The 7,307-nt window shown below is 36.0% G+C and overlaps 1 pseudogene; it reads left to right on the top strand.

Moving 5' to 3' along the window:
• Positions 1-3,378: 3,378 nt before the first annotated feature.
• On the top strand, positions 3,379-5,392 carry LOC136172628 (protein FAM114A2 pseudogene; annotated as a pseudogene).
• The last annotated feature ends 1,915 nt before the right edge of the window (positions 5,393-7,307 follow it).

Genomic DNA, 7,307 nt, shown 5'->3' with positions numbered 1-7,307 from the left:
TCCAGGCCAGAATACTGGAGTAGGTAGCCTTTCCCTTCTCCAGGGGATCTTCCCAATCTGGGGATCGAACCCAGGTCTACTGCACTGTAGGCAGATTCTTTACCAGCTGAGCCACAAGGGAAGCTCAAGAATACTGGAGTGAGCAACTTATCCCTTCTCCAGGGGATCTTCCTGACCCAGGAATTGAACCAGGGCCTCCTGCATTGCAGGCAGATTCTTTACCAACTGAGCTACCAGGGAAGCTAGAAGGAAATGGCATGATATATTTAAAGGGATAAAAGAGAAGAACCTACAACCAAGAATAGTCTACCCAACAAGACTCTCATTCAGATTTGATGGAGAAATGAAAAGCTTTCCAGACAAACAAAAGCTAAGAGAGTTCAGCACCCCCAAACCAACTTTACAATAAATGCTAAAGGAACATCTCTAAGCAAGAGACACAAGAGAAGGAAAAGACTTACACAGAATAAATCTAAAACAATTAAAAAAATAGTAAAGGATCATATATACTGATTATTACCTTAAATGGAAATGGATTAAATGCATTAACCAAAAGATAGAGACTGGCTGGATAAATGAAAACATATGCATGTGTACCTTTCCACTTAGCACATCATTCTATCTAACTCCCATAATTATATGTAATTATTTTATCTATATGGTTAGGTTAATCATGTTTCCATTATTGTTTTCATACCTTATTCAAGACTCCACATTTTATTCCATTGAGCAGCTTCAGCTCCATGCAGCACATTCTGGTAAATTCTCTTTTCATTTTTATTCTATTACAAATATTTTCTAATTTTCCTTGTTATGGCTTCTTAGATACACCCTCATCTAAAACTGGACATTTAATTTCCAAACACATGGGATTTTTAAAAGATCTTGTTATTATTTCTCATTTTGATACTAATTTCCCACTTAAATCCTTTACTCTCTGCAATCACCCTCCATGTTTTTTCAGTCTTCGAACTTTATCAAGAGTTTCAACAGCTAAGTCAAAGATCTCTCTTGGTAAATGTCACATGGAACTTGAAAATATGTAGGTTATTTTCAAATACCTTTTGATATTGGTCTCTAACGTTATTCCACAGTAGTAAGAGAACAGATCTGTATGATTTCAATACCTTTAGACCATGGCATTTCTGTACCTGGTCTTATGTCTCTGGATATGTTCCAGTGTCTCCTAGTTTACAGTCTATGGTAACTTGAAGAGAATTTGTATCCTACTGTTGTGTGAAAATTGTATAAACCTTAATTATGTTGAATTGGTTCATAATGCTTTTCAGGTCTACTATATTATTCTACTTTTCTGAACATTCATTCAATTAATTTGAGTTTGATATTAAAACTCCAACTAAAAAATCTTAATTTATCTACTTAAACAATTGTCACATATAGTGAACCATATGTAACTTTGTTCTGTATTTTCCAAGTCTCTTATAAATGTGTTATAATTTCATAACTTAAAAAAATAAAACAAAAGATTTTAAAAACTATGATTGTCACAATACATATCCGGTGAGAATCTTCTAGAAGATCTATGTTATCCTCACTCCTGGAACGCTAACCTGTAGAGCAGAACTTTCTGGAATGCTGCCTGTGACTGGATGCTCTGGCATTCAAAGGTTCATCTGGGAGTGACACAGGTTACTTCTGTTCATATTTTATCGGTCAACTAAGCCACTTGGCCATTCCTGAATTAAGTGGGGGAGCGGTGAGGCACAGGCAGGAAGAATAATCTTATGTGACCAGGAGAGAACCAAACATTTGTGAAAAGCCCAAATAACTTCCACGGTTCACTCCACCCCTGAGGAACACCTCTTTGTACTCTCTCTTCGTAATACTGAAGCATGTTGGTTCCCTTTCCATCTCCATAAATTGTCCTCTGTTAGTTCCTTTTATTTCTCCTTCCCCTATAAGAGATCATTACCTAAGAGTATGCTCTTGGCTGGATTTTGTGTGTGTGTGTATGTATATTTTAATTCTCTCTCTTACTTTACCTGTAAAACTTTAATTATCAAAGCTGTGGAGATAATCTCTTGAATTCCAAACCTATATTTTTCTTTTGGAAAATCTCCTTGAATAATTCATGACTTTTCTGTTTCCTTAATGTTCCAGGAATCAAAACATTCAGTAATTTTATTCTTTTGTTTTCTTCCAACCTATCAATCTCCTTTTGTTTTCCTTTTTTATATTGCTTTGCAAACTAGCCTTTCTTCTATAACCTATTCAAATAAGAAAGGAGTTCTGAGCTGAGACTTTCTATATATAATATTTCCTATACATAATTTGTTGATACACTTCAAGCTGGCTGATCTAAACATTCTTTTGAAGGCATTTTTCTCACTTCTGAATCTACTTGGTATTTTTACTATTAGTGTACTTGACACTTCACTCAAGTTTCCTACGACCTCCCACAATGATTATTCTTCTAGGGAATATACGTTTTTCCTTGCTTTTCATTCTCTGCAGTATCTAGCAAAGATTTTACCATTGAGGTGATATTCATTTTTAAATATAATAGGTAGATCTCAACACTCAATTGTAGATTAATCCCCATGTGCTAATTAACTAGGTTAAAGTATATGTATTGAAAACATATTTACCACACCTTTTTGTCTTACCTTGAACTTATTGCCTAAGTTCTTAGATCTTTTCAAAAGAATTACTACTGAGTTGTCTGACTCAGCTCATACCTTCCTATAGTTAATATTTGCTTTATGAATGTGTAACTTTCACTTAACTCTGTTAAATTCCCTGTGTTGATTTTAGCTCTTTTTCCAAGATTTAAAATGTTAATTAGAATAATGCTCACAGAGGTGAGGTAAACACCCTAAACATTAACATTGAAGACATACCTATTAATTTGCTAAAAGAATCAAACATTTTCATTTGGTAAATTCAAATCTATGGAATATTTATCATTCTTTTATTATCTTTTGCTTTCAGTTAAAAATAAATGTGTTGTTTGTATGCAAAAAAAAAAAAATAGAACTACCATATGACCCTGCAATCCCACTTCTGGGCAAATACACAATGAAAACCATAATTCAAAAGATACATCCACACCATTGTTCACTGCAGCACTGTTACAATATCCAGGAGAGGGGAGCAAGGTAAATTTCCATCAACAGGTGAAAAGATAAAGAAGATGTGGTACAAATACACAATGGAATATTACTTAGAAAAAGGAAAGAAACTGTGTCATTTGCAGAGACATGGGTGAACCTACAGACAGTCATACAGAGTTCAGTATGTCAGAAAGAGAAAAGCAAATATTGTATACTAACTCATGGACGTGGAATCTAGGAAAATAGTATAGATGATCCTATTTGCACACAGACATATACAGAGAACAAACGTATGGACACCAAGATGGAGGAGGTGAGGTGGAATGAACCGGGAAATTCGGACTGACATATGTGTACTATTGGTACTATACACAAAATACATAAATAATGAGAACCTAGTGAAATGCTCGGGGAACTCTACTCAATGGTCTATGGTGACCTAAATGGGAAGGAAATCCAATAACAGGGGACATATATAAACATGTTGCTGATTCACTTTCTGTACAACAGAAACTAAAACACTATAAAGCAACTATGCTGCGTTAAAAATTAATAAAAAATAAGTAGGAGCAGCTCCTTGGAGGAGGCTGTGGCTGCGGTGAGGGAGGAGGTGGCCTGGGCAATGATCCAGTCAAGTCGGATAAAGATGATCTTGAAACTTCAGTGATAACTGAAGCAACTCCCATCCATGAAGATGAGAACTGTAAGCCAGACAAGAATTTTGAGTCAGTTGACCAAAATGCCAAGTCAGAGTAAATCAGAATCTATAGCTTCTACTCAGAAAAGACCAGAGTTCAAACCTTCCATGACCTTGACACAGAAGTTCTCCCTATTCAGGCATCACAGGCTGCAGGCCAAGAGACTGTTTCCAAAGATGTACCCAAGTCTGGATGGGGCTACAGGGGCAAGTGGGGCAAGTCCTTGCTCTCTTCAGCCTCAGGTAGGACAAGGTATTTCAAATGTCATTGAGAAGGCAGAGACCTCCCTTGGAATCCCTAGTCCCAGTGAAATTTCAACTGAAGTCCAGTATGCAACAGGAGAGACAAATGCCAAAGAGAATGGAAACTCCTCTCCAATGAGTGGGCCATTTGGGGTATTCTCGACCATCTCTACTGCTGTTCAGAGCACAGGAGAGTGTTATCAGTGGGAGTTTGGATGCCTTAGAATTCACTGGAAAAAAGACAATGGATGTAACAGCAGAAGGGGATCCTGGATTTAAAAGAACCAAGGGTCTGATGAACCAGACTTCTGATCTACACTCTCAGGTTTTACAAGAGGCAAAGGAGAAAGAAGAGCTATGAACTTCCAAAGAAGTTACATGGAAACAGACAAGAAAATTCATTATGGGCTACCCTTTGATGAATTTCAAGGCCTTTCACATATAGAAGCTCTGGAGATGCTCTCTCAAGAAAGTGAAATAAAGGTGAAATCTATTCTTAATTCTCTAAGTGGAGAAGAATTAGAGACTCTAAAACTTGAACTGGAGCAACTTAAAGAAGCATTTTCCCTAGCAGAGTTCTAAGAAGAAGAGAAGAAAGGGAATGAAGACTTTACTGAAGAGATAACAGAGCTATTTTCTCAGCTGCATATCTCCTCCAAACCACAGAAACTTGCCAGGGCAAGATATACAGCCTATGAATGGATCAGGACATCTCTGGAAGAGATGGAAACCATTGGAAGAGAGGAAGAAGGAGAAAAACAGTTGGAAGCAGAAAAACCTGAGCAAATCAATAACAATTCAATAGAGGATATCTATGCATTTGCAATCCGGAGCCTAGCAGAACTGACTGCCTGCTCACTTGAACTGCTTCACAAAACAGCTGCTCTGGTTCTGTACGGCTGGAAGCAGGAAGTAACAACCATAGAAAGGAGCAGAGCCCTTTGTCAGATGGCAGTTTTGTTGTGTCAAGAATTGGCCTCTCTGTCTAAAGCTAAACTGCCTAACAGCTGCTGGGGTTAAAGAAAAGGCTGATGTCCTTAATCCACTAATCACTAGAGGCATCAAACAGTGCTTCCTACATTCTGGATGTCTTTCAGTGACTTTTACCTGAATTGGAGATCTCTCTTATTGAGAACGAGACTGAGTTATCAGAGGCATGAACTTCATGTCCAGAAGCCTTTGTCCAAACATTGAGGAACAGAGAAGATTCTACCTGAGACTTGTGATGGCCAAGAAATGCCACTCTCTTCTGGTAGCCCTGCAAAAGTGAGAGAAAAAGGTTATTTAAGTATATAAAAATCCCGGCACGAGAGCAGGTTTGAAGGAAGTTTGTTGTCTTCACTACTTGGCTGAAGTATTCAGGTCCTCACACTGCTCTTCCCAGTTGTTATAATTAATATATTATTTGAAAAGAAACTTTTATAGACAGTTAAAAAGAACAGCTCTAGGTGAAAGTTAATGGGACACTCAGGCAAGGATATTGGTCTTTCTTTGACAATATGCAAAGCACTAAAATTTTTGTCATGGATGTAATTTTACAGTCCTTGGATATAACTGGTTGTTAAGCAAGAGGAAAAGAAATTAAAAAAAAAAAAAGAGGAAAAGGAATTCAGTATTCTGGAATTCATGTGCTTGATCTATTAATGCCATTTTCTTTCTTCTTTCTATAATAAAATCTATGGGTTTAAGAAAACTGAGTATGTATAAATCCTGTAGTGATTACCCTTTATTATGTGGATTCTTATAACTGGTTAGAAAATTTCACTTACTCTTTAATTCTCAGTAGATATGTGGCATTGAGGAGAAGCTTACAGAATATTTAACTATAGCAAAGTGCCCTTTGACTTCAAATTGCTCTCCCATCCCACAATGGTAAGCTTTAAGTTGTAGCTGACCCCTACTCTACCAGATTCAAGACCAAGAAGTGCAATTTGGAGAAACAGTTTCATGTTTGCAGATATTCTGAGTGTCCAGGACGTTTTTCATGCATATACCCTATATACAGGATGAATTCTGTAATAGCCAGCTCCAAAGAGTGTTGAAGCTCTTTCAGTTATTGTTTTTGTTGTATGAATATTATTAAAGTGGACTGTAGAATCCCATGAAAACAATATAATAGGATAAGACATATAATAGGATTAAGACACAGTATATTTTCTTCATTCTTTTTTATTTCTTTTAATGTGTTCTTTAGCATGTTTATAAATATAACTTTTAACCTTCAGATTTTAAGCCTTCTTTTGCTTTCTTCAGTAATTTAAAAGACTTACAGGTTATCCGCTTTCTTAAAGCTATTTTGGTGTCCACTTTTTTTAAAAAACCGTTCTCCAACTTTATGGTTTTTAATGATTCAGCTAACTTTTGTGAGCTCTGCCCTGTATCTTTTAAAACCTTTAAATAAAATATAATAGTTCTGTCAGTCTATCCTTTCATTTATTTTTCTAAATGTAAGCCCCAATATTTTCTCAGACCAAAGAAATAGCAAAGCGAACCTGTAACATAGGTTGATATCAAGACTGTTTCTATGTGTCATCAAATAAGATGTCACCAAATAAGAGATAGGGGGCAGTTTGTTAAGCAAGGTAGATTTGGAATAAAAAGGTACAACATCAAAAAAATTAATAAAAAATAAATAAAACCCCCAAACTCATGGATAAAGAGAACGGATTGGTAGTGGTCAGAGGAGGTGGCTATTGGTGGGGAAAGTAGAAGAAGGTGGTGAAAAGGTACAAAATTCTAGCTATACTGAAAGTCCTGAAGATATAATGTACACCTTTCTGAGTATAATTGATAACACTGCATTGCAGAACTGTAAGCTGCTAAGACAGTAGGTCTTAAAATTTCTCATCACAGGAAAAAAATCTGTTAACTTTACGAGGTGATGGAAGTTAACTAAACTTACTGTGATAATCATTTTGCATTTTATATATATATATATACACATTAATAGATATAAAATCACTATGTTGCACACCTAAAACTGATGTTATATTCCAATTATATCTCAATAAAACTGGAGGAAAAAAATCCAAATCTAACCAGCAAACAAGTGATTGCCTGCTCCCCCTAAACATGAAATAAAGACTGAAATATGTATAACATTAAAAGATTTGTCACCAGAGGAACCATATACAAGAAATGTGAAAGGAATGTAAAGGAAATCCTTCAAGTCAAAAGAAAATGGTACCAGATTAAAGTATGGATCTACATGAAACAGTGAAGAGCACCAGTAGTAGTAAGTATAATGGGAAATGATATAAAGACATTTACCTCACTATTACATCTCTTTAAAA

Source organism: Muntiacus reevesi, chromosome 7, assembly GCF_963930625.1.
Source record: "Muntiacus reevesi chromosome 7, mMunRee1.1, whole genome shotgun sequence".
NCBI lineage: Eukaryota > Metazoa > Chordata > Mammalia > Artiodactyla > Cervidae > Muntiacus > Muntiacus reevesi.
The sequence above is the reverse complement of the archived record's forward strand: the minus strand, read 5'-3'. Positions and strand labels throughout refer to the sequence as shown.